The sequence below is a fragment of the Pteropus medius genome, unplaced genomic scaffold (assembly GCF_902729225.1).
Source record: "Pteropus medius unplaced genomic scaffold, Ma_sr-lr_union100, whole genome shotgun sequence".
In the NCBI taxonomy this organism is placed as follows: Eukaryota; Metazoa; Chordata; class Mammalia; order Chiroptera; family Pteropodidae; genus Pteropus; species Pteropus medius.
Genome location: NW_024345601.1, coordinates 15,451,627 through 15,467,393, shown reverse-complemented (window position 1 = coordinate 15,467,393; position 15,767 = coordinate 15,451,627). Strand labels below are relative to the sequence as shown.

The 15,767-nt window shown below is 41.8% G+C and overlaps 1 protein-coding gene and 1 pseudogene across 5 annotated transcripts in view; one reads left to right on the top strand and one right to left on the bottom strand.

Moving 5' to 3' along the window:
* Window positions 1-12,242, top strand: part of LOC120611977 (uncharacterized) — a 21,514-nt pseudogene extending 9,272 nt beyond the window's left edge.
* The window catches only part of MGAT5 (alpha-1,6-mannosylglycoprotein 6-beta-N-acetylglucosaminyltransferase), a 324,384-nt gene that overhangs the window by 300,403 nt on the left and 8,214 nt on the right, over window positions 1-15,767 (bottom strand). The window lies entirely within an intron of this gene.

The window sequence follows — 15,767 nt, the reverse complement described above, 5'->3', positions numbered from 1 at the left end:
ATCCTGTTCTTTCTGCTACGTGCATATTAATAAGAAAAAGAACACTGAGGGGCCCAAAGAATATTTCAAGCTCCTTTGGGGAATACAGTCTGCAAGGAGAATAATAGCTACTTGTCACTGACCTTGTACACATTTCACAGCAGCCCTGTAAGGAAGCATTCTGTGTCTCTCTCTGACAAATGAGTGAACAGATTCAAAGAAATTTACACAGATAAGCAACTTGCCCCAGTCCCACACCCCAGATGGGACTGACCCCAATGCTGTTCTTTCTTCTCTATTGTGCTAGTTCTTAAAAGAGGGAAATAAGGATTCATGGGTTCCAAATTACTCCTGAACTGGGCTGAGAGTGATCAGGCTCCCTAGTTTTAGGCAAATAAAAACACCTAAGAGGGAGAATTCTAATCTCAAGGACCAACCTAGTTCAGAAATTGATTAGGAAAGCTCTTCATGCTATAAGTGAAAAAACATGTATAGTATGTCTGTATGGCATAGCATGTACAGTATAATACCATTATGGATAGATGTGTGGATGTATGTATTTATAACCATCGTTTATGCACAAAAATTGTCAGCACTACTTATCTCTAGAAAAGTGAGAGAGCTGTGTTCTTCAGTACAGTTTGAGTTTTGTACCATGAGCAGGAAACTTAATTTCTTATTTTAAAAATCAGAAAGGAAGAAAAGAAGGAAGTAGGCTAATTTATCTGAACATGTAGATCAGTGGTTCTCGACCTCAGCTACACACTGGGATCACCTGTAATCACCAAGGTCCCAGTCTCAGATATTCAAATTTAAGTGGTCTGGGGTATAGCCTGGGCACTGGGATCTTCAAGCTCCCCCTGGTGACTCTCATGGGCAACCAGGGTTGAGAGCCACTCTGCTAGTACTAGTCCGTTAGGATAAAATTTAAACTGAGGGTGAAGAGGAGGGTCTTAACCTTTCATATGCCATGGACCCCACTGGCAATAAGTTGAAGCCCTTGGACGTCTCCTCCAAATACTGTTTCGAAATGCATAAAATAAAACATAAATCATTTCAAAGCAAACAAATTATACTTAGATTTAGTTATCACAATATTGTTAAACTGTGATATAGCAATATAAGTGCTTCTTTATTAATACGCCAAGTGACAAGATTTAAAAGCAGCTGTTATCTACTATCGCTTTGAAGTAAGGATGTGTGTAAATAACATTTGAAGACTGCAAAAATTATAATGAGATGGATTTATTGGTAACAATGTCGGATACTTCTAATATTACTCTGATTTGTTGCCTACATTCGTAATGGAAGAAAATGCTTAGAATTCATTGTACATAAAAGATGGAATTTTTTTTCCCATTCAAGCTGACAGATACCCAGGTATAGAGGGACGGGGAGAGGGTGCTGTTAGAGCTTAGAGTCCCAGGACTCACTTGTGCCAAAATCACTAGGTATAAGAGCTCCAACAGGAGAAGGAAGAACACTTTAACTTCAACACGGTAAATCTCCAGTAGAGCCTGGCTTTTTCTTTAAAGTAACTCTGTAAGGCTCTTTCAAGACATGAAAAATTTACATTTCCTGAAAACCAACTACACTGTGTATCTTAATTACAGCAATATTTTTCAAGTGCCATTTCATGTGAAAGGATCCCTGTTTCTTCCACTAAAAAGACTCGGCTGTTTTATCTGCCTCAAGACATCCATCACATGAGTGCCAATATCTTGGGATTTAAAAGGAGGTCTTTTGAAACTTTCTAAGTGCTTAATCAATAGGTTCCTTTTCATATAGTGCTACGCTGCCTGCATAGGACCTGAATGATTCTTTTCTCAAATCTGAATTTAAAACAGCATTTACCATGTATTGAGTGGCTATTATACTTCAGGCACAGCACTAGGCTCTCTTCCTGAATTAGCTCTAAAGCTCACATCCATGCTGTCCTAATGCGGAAATAAAATGATCAGGAACTTCAAAACAGAGCCTGATGTGATAAAATCACTTTGGGCGGGGCGGGGGCGGGGCAGGAAAAGAAAGCGCAAAGTACATTAACATCTGTGCTGAAATTCTAGTTATAAATTAAAAGCATGGGTATACCTCATTTTACTGTGTTTTGCTTTGCTGTGCTCCACAGATTGTCCTTTTTTACAAACTAAAGGCAAGACCCCTCCACCAACAAAAAGATTAAGACTCTTTATTGCGGTATCGCTTTATTACAGTGTCTGGAACCAAACCCACAGTATCTGTGATGTGTGCCTGTGCTTGCTTTATTACTGTAGTCTAGAAGCTAACCCTCGATATCTCTGAGGTGTGCCTGTAGTTATTTTTAACTAAACAATAAAATATTTTCCTGGGTTGAGGAAGGACCACCACACCCACTTATCCTACCACCAGACTGAACTAAGTAACTCAAGGGCCTATTTTCATTCATAGCCACACTTTTCTAAAGACTCCAGAATGACTTTTTAAACTTCCATTCGTAGAATATTACAACACTCTGATTAAATGCAGTCAGACCCAGCATGCAGGCATATGGCTGTCAAAGAAGCAGTGGCCAGTCCCCAGAAGTGAGAGAAACCCAGCTGTAGAGACGGACATCCAGCGATCCTGGAAGCCTGGCCTATGTAATGTCGCAAGCAGTTTGGGGAGAGTCTCCTGACTCCAACATCATCATCATCTTCAAAAAGTCCCCACTCCATAACTACAAGAGGGCTTTTGAAATGACCTTACTCAAACATTCTGATTCAAAATGTTCTCAGAACTCATTTCCTTTGACTCAATATCTTAAATGAGGTTGGGGACAGGGAGGTGGCATTATTTTGTTTTCTGCTTTCTATGAAATCAGTTCCTCATGAAGGCAATTAATGGGGGTGGGGAAGGCTCATAATTAATTATTGGTTTCAACATTAACCAAGCACCATAACATAACTTAGGATGTCCCAAACTACTTAAAACAGAATAAAAATGGGTGAAATGAACCCACAAAAGAGTGGGCTAACCATAATGGACATTTTTAAACCAGCCCAACAGGAAGTCTGGTGGGACTGAGACTTTGTTCTTATCATCTGTCTTCTACCAGGGTAGAAATGCAGAAGAAGTGAACATAAGAGGATCTTGGGGGTAGGGTCGGGGGTGTCAAGGAGGAAAAAGAACTGGCCTTTATTCTTAGCAAATGTAAGAGACTTTCACATGCATCTTTAACTCTTTTAATTTTTTGCATAACCTTATCAGGTAGATAACCACTTCTCCCATTTTAAAATGAAACCAGACATCAGAGAGGTTAAGCAATTTGTCCAGAGCACGCAGCTCATAACAGTCAGAATTGGAAGCCAGGTCACCTTAGTTAAGGACCACGCTCTTTTTGCTGCCTCTCACTCCTCAGATCTTGTGTTATTTTCAGCTCAAATTTCAAGGTTCAGGAAAATGGTATCCAGGTTCCTAAAAAAACTTTCCTAAGTCATACCCTTGGGGTGAGGGTGGGGAGGAACATCAGAACACCCAGAAGTCAAAGAGAAAAAGGACCGATTTAAACACACACACACACACACACACACACACACACACACACACACACACACACACAGATGGGGGTGGTGATGGATTCCAAAACTGCTGATATTGGTGAGTAGCCAAGTTCTACAAGGACTATTCAACAGATAGTTTGTGATCACTTAAAAAAGGTGATCTGCAACACATAATTGATTTGCAAAGAGCCAGTCTTACACCCTTTCTGGAAGATACCCTTAGTTGGTCAACCAGGAGACAAGAAACGGAAGAAACAAAGGGCCTCTATTTCAGCAAGCCATGTGACCTTATCTCCCATATGACATCATTCCCAAGGATGTCATCCAAGGACCTGTCCTACCTCCTAAAAAGTAGCCTTCACAAATACTATGGCACATATCCCATTAGTCAGTGAGCATGCACCCATAATCTATGTTCATTTATTTTAAAATAATAAACATGTAAATATTACTAAAACCTAAGTCTTTAATTTTTAAGAGAAAAAATTTACATAATTAAAGTTTTCATATTTTCTTCCCATACCCCAAAGAGTTATCCTGAGTTACCAAATTTTGGATATCACTGATCTGGGCTTGCAACACAGTACCCACCTGGAACCCAATGACCTTCATCTTCATTCCAACTGAGCCACATCTCTGACATCTTTTCCAGATCAGCTGTCCCAGTCTCCCCATTCGAAACTGGTCTGCTCTTCATGCCTCAGAGTCCTGTCATCATTTCTTTCCATTTTCTCGGGGTCCATAGCCTACCATATTCCTTTGCCTCCCTAAACCAGTTATTATCAATGACCTCTTTTCCCTCAAATCCTCATCTTTCCACTGCCATCACCTAGCAACACCCTAACTTATAACAACAAATTTAGGCTCACAGTCCACCTTCTCTTCTGCACTCAGGCAGTTCAGCTGTCCTCGGTCAGCTCCATCTCCCTTTATCCTCAGCCAGCGATTCCAAACCGGCACCCCCTTCCCACTCTGCTTGTGGGAGCCTGCCTGACTGTCAACTGTATCCATCCACTCAACCACTCATTCATTGCAACATTTACTGAGCACTCACTATGTGCCAGATGCCATGCCAGGACCAGAGAAATAGGATTGAATCTCACAGCACTTACATCCTAGTAAGCGAAACAACATCAGGTGTTGGGAAATGATAAAAACAAACCCATTACATAATAAGGAGCAAGCGGAGGACAGAAAATTCTGGTCATTGGATGTGACCGACTTCGCTTCCTGCCCACTTCTCCTTCCAACGTTTTTTTTTATTGAGGTAAAATTTATACAACATTGAATTAACCTTTAAAAGTGCACCATTTGGTGACATTTAGAACATTCACAATTTGTGCAACCAGCACCTCTTCTAGTTCCAAAACATTTTTATCACCCCCAAAAGAAACCCAGAACCATTAAGCAGTCCTCCACCTTCACCTGCTTCTCCCAGCCCCCAGCAACCAGTAACCTGCTCTCTGTCTCTGTAAATTTATCTATTCTGGATATTTCCTATCAATGGGATCACACAACCCCCTCTCCCCCCACTTCTGACAACAGCTCTGCTCTTCTTGATTTCTTCCCTCCGGCTATCTACTCCTCCTCCAGTGCTTGTGATCCATTACCTGAGGCATTGGGGTAATAGCATCCACTCTCCTGGCTTTTACCTCCAACTGATACAGGCAATACCAAAACCCACACAGACCCCAGTCCTTACCCTCCAGGCTCAGCCCAGCTTTGCACTCGTGTGGGAGTACCTGTACAGCACATCAGCAGCCCTGGGGCACCTTGAAATCAATATGCTCTAGTTAAGGGTCACCCTCCTCTCCTACCCCTTTAGCCACCTCTCCCCACCCCCACCACTTCAGGGTGCCATGATCTCTTGTGGGGACCACTGCAGGAGCCTCTCCACTGCCCCAATATCGTTCCTATCTATTCTGCCCTTCACAATATAGCCAGAACACCCCATCTGAAATCTGAAGTGCACATGTCACTTCCCTGCTTAAACCTTTCCACTGTTCTCAGGAAGAAGCTCAAACGCCTTTCTAGGGAAGTCTCCGCCTGACCTGGCCTCAGCTCCAACAGACTCTGCCTTGCCCTCTGTGCTCCAGAGACAGCTGACTGGGAGGCAATGGTAGAGTTAATTCACATGGCCCTCTGCTTGGCATGACTTTCCCACCTGATTCTCCCAAATTCTGCACATCTTTCAAATCTCAGAGGAATCACCTTCTCAAAGAAGGCTTTCCTGATGCCTCGGATTGGATTAAACACCATTCATTCATATTAAGTGTTTATGGATCTATCTTCCTCTTTAGACTGTAAGTTCCCTGAAGACACTGTTTATCTCATCTATCCATCCATCCATCTCTTCATGCAATCATTCAACGAAAATGCCCCAGATAGGAATGATATTGGGGCAGTGGAGAGCCTACATTGGACGAGGTCAGATAAGATTGCTTTTCTTAGAGAGCTAGCAATCCACCAGTGGAGACAACAAGAACATGTGACAGCCACTCCCGGTATAGAAGCTACACAGTGTGGGCCCTAGAACCAGGCTCCATGTTCAAATCCTGCCTCTACCACCTGTCAGATGTGAAACAGGACAAATCACTTCTCTGTGCTTCAGTTCCTTCATCTCTAAAATTAGAACAGTTGTACCTACCTCATAGGGTTGTTGAGAGAATTAGAAGAGCTAATAAATGTAAATCAAGAAGAAGTATCTGTAACACTGCCTGGCACATAATAAATGCTTTACAAGAGTTAACTATTTTTACTATAGGAGCGTTTATGACAGGGCCCCACTCTAGATGTGAGATCAGGTGTTGCATTCGCCTTTGTGTCTCTATGCCTGACATGTAAGTACTCAGCAAATGTTTTCTGGGCCACAGTGATGAGCCCTAGAAAGGGTCAGTGGCTCAGCATCAAAGTCTTTTAGAGCCAGAAGTCATGCTGGATAACATCTGACCCAACTCGCCCACTTTTGCAGAGCAAAGGCTCACAAAGCTGGTTAATGGCAGGGCCAACACCAGCCCCCAGATCTCTTGACTTCCCAGCTGATATTTCCTGCCCTATTCCAAGACTTCTGTTCCCAAGACAGCACAGTTGCTCTGCGTGTTCCACGGTCTCATTTTCCAAGCAGACCACTGCTTGCCACCTAGGCCACCTCTTTTATGCCCCGGCTTCTCCAATCCTGTTTTCTTCTGTCTCTTTCTCTGTCTCGTAGCCTCTGGTTTTTTTATTTCCAGGGGAAAATCTGGCCCTTCAAAAAGACAACCAGAGATTTCTGTCTTCTTCTGCAGGCAGCTCAAACAGATCACAGGGGCAGGTGCAATCCCTGAGCCACCTGCTCCCTTTCCAGGTCCCACCAGTCACTCCTGGTAGGAGAAAGCTTTTTCTTCAAAACTAGAAAATTTCATTTACCTACTCTTGGATTCGGTCTTTTTTGGATGCTCCAAGGTTCAGATGGCAGATCCCACGGGAACCTGGGTATAGAATGAAAGCCAAGTAACAGCTCTCAATTAAAAGCCAGATCCCAAATTTCCAACCAAACACATAATTTTCACCCATGACCTGCTGGCTGTAGGTTTCCAACAATGGCCTATGAATGGCACGTTATTGTCACTGCTGACTTGATGATGAACGGCAATCCAGCAGGACTTTTTTAGAGGCGTGGTATTTATAGAACTGCTCTGTTAGAAAACCTTAGCTTTCACACCTCAACTGGCCTAGAAGTTGGCACGAGAACATGACACAGTGAACAGATAAATCCTGGTGTGAGTGCTCTGTGATGATCTTTATTACTTTTCACAGTTGGGCTGTGATATTGGTTATAAGCTTCATCTATCTTCGTGTGTCTGTACCTCTACTGAGTATGTTCACATGCGGTGTCTGAGGCTCATCGCAAGCCAGAGTGTCTAATACTGGGAGTACAACATATTCAGGTGCTGGGATTTCATCTTAACATCTCATAGTAATGATTATGTCACACAAATCGGCCTTGATAATCATAGTCATGGACAGAGTGCTAAAAACAGAGGTAGTAAATGGCACCTACATCCTTTATTGTTGAAGAATTCATTATGTCACTCTGTATTGTAACTAGCTATGAAGATGTTTGCCCTGGATACAAGATTTTATTAATCTCACTTATCTTCCTTGTAAATGCTAAAGCAGATTCATTCTTTTAAACGAAAAATGGACAACCATTTTTTAGGAAGACAAAAACCATCTGCTTTCCCAACAAAACCCTTTCCACATTTTTATGTGAAAGAAAATCTCTAGTAGATGTTTCTCTTGCCAAAGGAAACTTTTACCTAGCCTTGGAGGAATTTCTCTTTAGCTCTATACCTAAACACAGAACCCACCTTCAAAAGTTTATTCAATATGTGCCTTACCAATTCATTTGTGGATGAGGCAGTCCAATCTAAGGCACCTAAGAGAACAAGCAGCCTTTGGAGTCAGAGACCTGAATTAACCCCCAAATCTACACCTTATTAGTAGGGGGGCCATACATCCCCATTTATGCCTGTTATCCTGGCATAATCATTTCTACTCCTTTTGGCTCTCAATTCAGGATTGTACTGAATTATATAGTCACCTTAAAATTATATGAGTCACTGCAGACAAGACATTTAACTTCTCCATAACTCAATTTCACATTTGTTCAATGAAAACAAAGGAATCTAACTTAGAGGGTTGTTGTTAGCATGGAATTAGACCGTACACCCAAGGCTTGGGTCCCAGGAGTGCCCAGTACTCCCCTGGACATTAGCTATGTGCTCAAGAGGTCCACTTTCTGGAAAAAGCGTTACTCTGTGTGCGAACTATCAGTTTGAAGACAGGACCTGTATCACCTTCCATTGTGATGAGGTCAATAAACAGTAATGGGATCTACCTGTGTCCAGCAGCTACGCAATTAACTGTCATCCAACTGACCAGGAAATGAATCACTTGTGGATGTTTAAATGCCCATACTCTAGATCTTCTGGACTTTATTTCTTCTCTCCACAAAGGCAGGATTAAGATCAAAATTCACACCAAACAAAACTCTACAAAAAGTAGGTCAAAGTGAATATGGCTCAGAATGGGGGTTGGGGAAGGGCAGCCTTCTAACTGAGTGAAAACATCACCTTTCAGCAATGGATTTGCGAATTTCTTATTTTCTCAGGCCAAAAGAACTGGATCCAACGATAAGACGGTTTCTCTATAAAAGGTTGTGAGGTATTGCATTTTAAAAATTAGGCTGAACAGTACCTTATAGTACTCTTGCAAGTACTCTTGCAAGTGAATCTGTAATAGCGATCAGCAGCTCAGGAAACCACATAATTTTGCCGCTCCCTTTTACAAAAGACGGAGATGCTGTCACTTCGCTGATAAGCTTGTTAAACACATGCATGCATGTTCTCTTCAGTCTGACATGAGCAGTAACAATATCAGGTAATAGGGCTGCTTCTACAACCTTAAGGGAGTAACTTTTACTCACTGAGGAATTTGATCAATAACAAAACCCAAAGAAAAATGAAGGTTAAAATTTTGAAACTATTCAATTCCAATCTTCAGCATAGCTTTGAAACAAAAAATGAAAAAATATTATTCCCATTATTACTTATAAGGTTGTCCAAGGTATAAGAGTTGAATGCATGAAGATCCCTCTCCATGCTCAACTACTAAAGAATTAGAAAGGAAATGTTCAGCATTTCCAGCTTCTAAATATAGACTTAGAAGCTGTGAGAGGAAAAAGATGAGCATGGCAGCACAACAATGACTCTGTCTGGAGGATAGCAAGGAACAGTGCAGTGGGCTCTTCTATGGCAAACTCATTTCCTACCAACAGAAATTCCAGACACAGAAAAAGGCTAACGCCATTCCCAGAAATCCAGTTACAGCTGCGGCACAACACCCTCTAGATGGACACACTGGGGAGCAAGGTAGCCACCAGGATCAAGTATACACCTATGGAGCTGTCTACTTCCACCCCCCAAACCCTAATTTCTGGGAAATGACCCTCCTCCAAGCCATATGGTAGCAGGAAAATACCCCTCAACCCCCACAGCCATCTGAGCAACATAGTTCTTGGGCAATGGGTACTTCTTAGAGTTGTGTAGTAATTATGTAACTTTGAAGTATACAAAGAAGAAAACAGAAAAGTTGGTCTGTATATGGGTAAATTTCCTTCAGAATGTCTGTGGTTTTTCCCCACTTGAAAAACTTAACTGGAAATCACACTTCTGTTTAGGATTCAGATAATCACTACATGTTGTCTTTAAATGCATCATGTACCCTGTTCTGATCAATACAGCCTTCCCGGAGGAACGTTCTGGCAAACTTGCCTCCTCATGTACAATAAAAGAATGAACCAAGGGGTGAATCAAGCTCGACTCTTTAATCAGATCTAAGAAGAAAATAAGACAATTGGAGATAAGCCCACACCCTTATCTGCAGTCTTGGGGAAAGGCCAAGACAGGAAGAGGTCAACTACCAATAAACAGAAGAGAAAGGGCAGCAGTGGGATGTGTAGTGTCCAGAGCACTCCAAAATTCTACTCTACGATTTCTGCAGTACTGACACCGGAGCAGATTGGTGAGGCTTATGGATCCCTTCTCAGGATTTTTTAAATGCGTAAATGAAATACATAGGATTACAGAGGAAGTCAATTATATTTAAAATTATCAAAATATTTTTAAAATTATAATATAATAACATATGCTTATTAATGCATTAAATGACACTATTTAGCAGCAGGTATAATTACCACCATAATCTCAAAATCATAATGAGTACTGACATTGGTGATAAGGTGACAGATAACAGTTACAAACACACTAACCTGACTGTCATTGTGGCCAATATTCAAAAGTTAAGGAATTGCTCAATTTTGGTTAGAGGTCAGTGAAACTCAGATGTAACATTTTCCCATGCAAGCTCACAGATTCCCTTGAAGCCCTAGAAAGCGGTACATATAAAACTTGTGTGATAATCTGATTTCATTGCCCACTGCTAAGGCTTTTCCAGAATGATGAGGAGACCCACGACCTGGCCTTGGTCCAGCAGGAGCCATAAAGCACATATATGGGAAGGGAAAGGGTATGAAGCATGAGGCCAATATCTCTCTTCCTTTGTTCTGTCAGCTGCACCCCATGCATGGGCTACAGTTTTTTTTTATTTTTAAATGTTTAGTGTTAAGAGTATTTAAATCAGTTGAATTATTAGGCTGGGTGAAAATAACTTTAAGTCACTCCCCCTAGCACTGTGTTCGAAATTCTACAAGCCCCAAAGTCCGAAGCTTACAGCAAACTTCTAACACTCTTTTACTATCTGAAATCAAATTCTTGGATAACCTTCCTAAGCACAATTTCAAACATATATATTTATTGCCCTAAGAGTAATATAAATAAGAATAAAAGGAAAATATTTATAATATACCTAACATGCATTTCAATATGCAGTTCATTGGGCAAGGCTAACCTAGAAGATATAATGGGGTCATTAGGTGCTTGTACTTTAATGTAAAATCAAAAAAATGGGGCAGGTACAAATGTGGACTGATAGATTATATGATGATGCCATGGGTGGTGTGATTTTTCAAAATGACAAACACCTTGACAAATTTTCCAAAACAAAGCACAATCTTTCTTCATCGACTGATAAAATCAAGCTTACTTCAAACGTCCAAAATAATCTTCACGTGTTAAGTTAGGTCTCTAGGTTCAAGTAATAAACAGGTTTTGTTTTTTTCATCCATGATCATCTCATAGTAAAACACAGTATACATACTGGGGTGTAAGACTGTTCTGCCTATCATAGATAATTAGCATCCCTGGTCCTCACCCAATAAATGCTAGTAGCAGCCGTCAATCACGGACCACCACGACTGCTCCATAAATTTCTAAAATGCCCTCTTAAGACTCCCAGAGCTAGCCAAAATCCACTTTGCAGTTCCCTCACTCTGCCCCCCTCTGGGTGATATCAAATCAAGCTGGGCCACTGAGGGAACACTCCCCAGGAAACTGGAAGTGGCATTACAAGAGCAAGATCACTCTTCCTGGGTGGCTTCCCCAGGAACAAGTGCCCTTCCCCAGAGTTCTGCCCTTTGGGACAAAAAAAAAAAAAAAAAGGGCAGAGAGGAGAATGCAGCAGCCAGGCAGAAGGAGGAGAGGAAGCAAAGGGGGTTGCTGGGGTTCCCAGAGTCTCAAGCCCAGGCTGCAGACAGCTTCTGGCTCCTGCTCTTGTAGCCCTAACGTGAATTCTCACCTTTTGCTGAAGCAAGCTCCAGCAGGTTTCCGTTGCTAGCACCCAGAAGAGTCTTTATTAATTACATGTGTCCAACTACCTGCAGGGATGGCCGCCCACGTAAACTAAATGAGGCAGTTAACATCGAAAATGCTCAGGAGTGACCTTCAGCGGCGGCCGCCATTGAGGAGCAGCAGCCGTGGCTCTCCGCTACCCCACGGCCATGGGTCTCGGCGAGGATCACGAGGTGACCAAGAACGTGAGCAAGAGCGTGAGCAAGAGCGTGAGCAAGCGCGGGCACAACCGCGGCGGGCGCCTCCCCAAGCGCACCAAGTTCCTGCGAGATGTGATGAGGGTGGTGTGCAGCTTTGCCCCGTAAGAGCGGCAAGCCATGGTGCCACCCAAGGTCTCTAGGACAAGTGGACCCTTAAGTTCATCAAGAAAAGGGTGGGGACACATCGCACCAAGAGGAAGAGAGAGGAGCTGAGCAATGTCTTTACAGCCATGAGGACGGCAGCAGCCAAGGACTGAGCCCCAACCCTTGTATGTGTAATAAAGCCTTTCGGAAAAAAAATAAAAAAAACTCGGGAGAGTCTATTCTGATGTCAAAGAACCCACCTTATTTGAGGACATTTCTCAGATTTTACCTAAGCTCTTCATGGTGTACCTGAAGCCCATTGATTTTGATTCTGTTCTCACTGCCAATAAATAAATGGGCCAGTGACCATTCTTCACCTGGCATTTCAGATTCTAGAAAGACATATCCAGATCATTCTGAAGCCTTTTCTGCCTCAGCTCCTTCTCATCAATCTCATTATCCACAACACATAAATAACGATGTCATCCTTTCTTGACAGGCTTGGAAAATTTAGGTATCAGAGAAATATGGGCTTTGAGGCCCCAAATAGGGCTGAGTGAAAAAATAATTTTTTCCCCGCCAAATTCCTTCCAAACTCTGAAGTCCATGATTTAATGTCTCTAAATCTTATTATGCTCAGAAATAATGCCACCCTAATTCAGAAAGGTGGCAATAGGGACCGGATGCCAGAAAGGTGTTCTAAAGGAAGCGTAGCTCACTGTTTCTCTACCTCTTCCATTAATGGACTCCATTATTACACAAAAAAGGCACTGCTGGAATCTAATGAATAAATAACTAGCACTTGAATGGAATTTGTGTCCATATTAATTCCAGCTAGTTTCCACAAGAGAGCCTCATTTAAATTAGAAAAAGAGGAGGGGGGCATAGTAATACTTGTAATAGAACATTTTAGAACTGCTTGAAAAGTTTCCTATATAAGCCAAACAGGTATAACATTAAATAACAAAAACTTAATGGTTGAATCAAAGTAAACAGAAAACAAAGTTTGAGTCTCACACAGGAAAAGGGATGGTTTTCACATCTGCCAGGTTTGTTTGGTGTAATTTCCTCTGGAGTATCAGGTGAATTGAAGGTAACGCGAACAGTGTCTTCTAAATGGAGGGTTGCAACTAAATGATGGGTTATGAAATCAATTCAGTGCAAGGGTCAGAAAACTTTCTTCAAAAGTCAGATAGTAAGTGCTTTAGGCTGTGTGTAGGCCAAGTAATCTCTGTCACAACTACTCAACTCTGCCACTCTGTAACTTGAAAGCAGCCATAAACAATACATGAAGAAACGGGAACAAGTGGCTGTGTTCTGATAAAAGTTCATTTACAAAATGGGCAGCAGGTATAGTGCTGACTCCTGACCAGCAGTTTTTAAGTAAATGAAATAGAATAGAAAACATCAGAGGACATTAAAGGTAGACGGGTAGGCACTGTTTCATGAGCTTTTTTTGCTGATCTATACATGTATGTATATGTGAGTTCTGAGTCAATTCCCTATTGCAGGCCAAAAGCCACCATATTAAAAATAATACATAGCTTGAGAAGGAAAAACAAGTCTGCTTCTGACTGAAATTGTAAGAATTTAGAAGGCTTTCATGTTAAGAAAAAAAGGGGGAGGTAGATATAACGGGCAAGTTCTTGAGCCTATAGTATAATCTTGAGAGAACATTAAAAAATATGTTAAATTTTTTAAAAGTAATATTTAGTTACAAGTAGTTCAGAATGGTCTTCAAAAGGACACTACAAATATTTCTTATGCTATTCAAATATCTGACATGAGCTCTGTATCAGTTAGCAATGGCCATATAACAAATCTCTCCAGAACTAAGTGGCTTAAAACAACCATTAATTATTTGCATGACTCTACAGGTAAGCTGGGTGGTTCTAGTGATCTATGACAGGCTTAACCGACCTTGGCAATAAATGTTCAGGAGACTTCATGCAGCGGGCAGTTTAGCTGGGGGCTGGCGGATCTCAAATGTCTTTAGCTGATACAACCTGGCTCCTCCTCAAGTGTCTAGACCTTTCCATTAGGCTAGTTCGGGCATGTTCTCATGGAGGTGACAGGGATCTGAGAGAGCAAGCCCAGCTATGTAAAAGGCAAACATGTAAGCTCTTCTAAACTGTTTATAAGGCATTCGCTAACACCCCACTTGCCAAAGTTGGTCACATGGCCAATATCATTGGTTGGGGAGGGAAGGGAAGGGGCCTACAATGTTACAAGGCAAAGAGTGTGGATACAGGGAGGCCACTAATCAGGGCCACTAGTGCAAGCCATCCACCATAGGCGGTATTTATTGTTTGACGTCACCTCAGCAGAAGTGGAGAGATTTAACATTAGTCTTAGTTTTCCCATTATCATTTCTCATTTTGTTTTTCCATTATCACTTCTGAGGCAGGAAGGCAGAGAAAAGAACACAGGCTTTGGAATCAATGAGATCCACTTTTGTACTCTGACTCCACCACTTCTGGCTACATGACCATGAGCAAGTTTCCTCTGCACCTCAGCTTCCTCACTGTGATAGCAGGGCCGCCAGCAATTTCATAAGCTGGAACATGTAAACATGCGTAGCTCAATGTCTAGCCACGGCGAAACTCAAATCTTAAATACTGTGTTTTGCAAATGATTGATTTGAATATTCACTAGTCCCTCCAGAGCCACTGATTTTACAACCACGGATTCAACCAACCACGGATCAAAAATATTTTTTGAAAAACCCTCTAAAGTTCCAAAAAGCAAAACTAGAACTTGCCACACACCGAGCACTGCACTGAATCCGCACAAATGAAGTGACATGTGGGCGGGCATACCCTGCTGTAGCCTATGTGCAAATAGGTGTTATATGGAAACACTTCACCATTTTAGAGAAAGGACTTGAGCTGCTATCTGGTAGAGGTCCCGGAATCAATGCCCTGGTGGACACCAAGGGACAACTGTATTCAAAAATATGAAAAAGAAGGAAACAGGCAAATTTCCTATGACAGTAAAGTTTCTCAACAGAAAGAAAATGTTCCTATACATAAAGAGTTTTAAAAAATACCATTTCTTTACAAAAAGTTCTGAGGACTGCAGTAGGTAGATAAATGGCCCCCCAAAGATGTTCACTTCCTAATCTTTGGAACCTGTGAATATGTTACCTTACAGGACAGGTGTGATTAAGTTTAAGGACCTTGAGATGAGATTATCCTGGATTATCTGGGTGGGCCCAATCTAATCACATAATCCTTAAAATCAGAGAACCTTTCCCAGTTGTGGTCAGAGAGTCAGCCTAATGCAGAGGGACAAGAACTCAGCTCAACATTGCTGCTTTTGACATTGGAGGAAGGGGGCACAGCCTGTGAATGTGGGTGGCCTCTAAAAGTTGGAAAGGCTAGAGCTTCCAAAAGGAATGGACGCCTTGATCTTAGCCAGTGAGACCTATGTTGGACCTCTGACGTACAAAATTACTTTTTCCAATTTTGTGTTGTTTGAAGCCACTAAGTCTGTAGTTACTTGTTACAGCAATAACAGAAGTACTATGTAATCTTATACCTTTATACTAAAAGCTGACAATGAGGAAATAAAAGTCTCTCTTGAAGCCACAAGACTGAGATAAAGAAAGTCTGAAACTTGGAGAAAACGAGTCAGGCATGGCATGAAAAATGGAAAGCTGTACCTGATTCTGGTTATAGGGGCAATTAGAGAAAAGG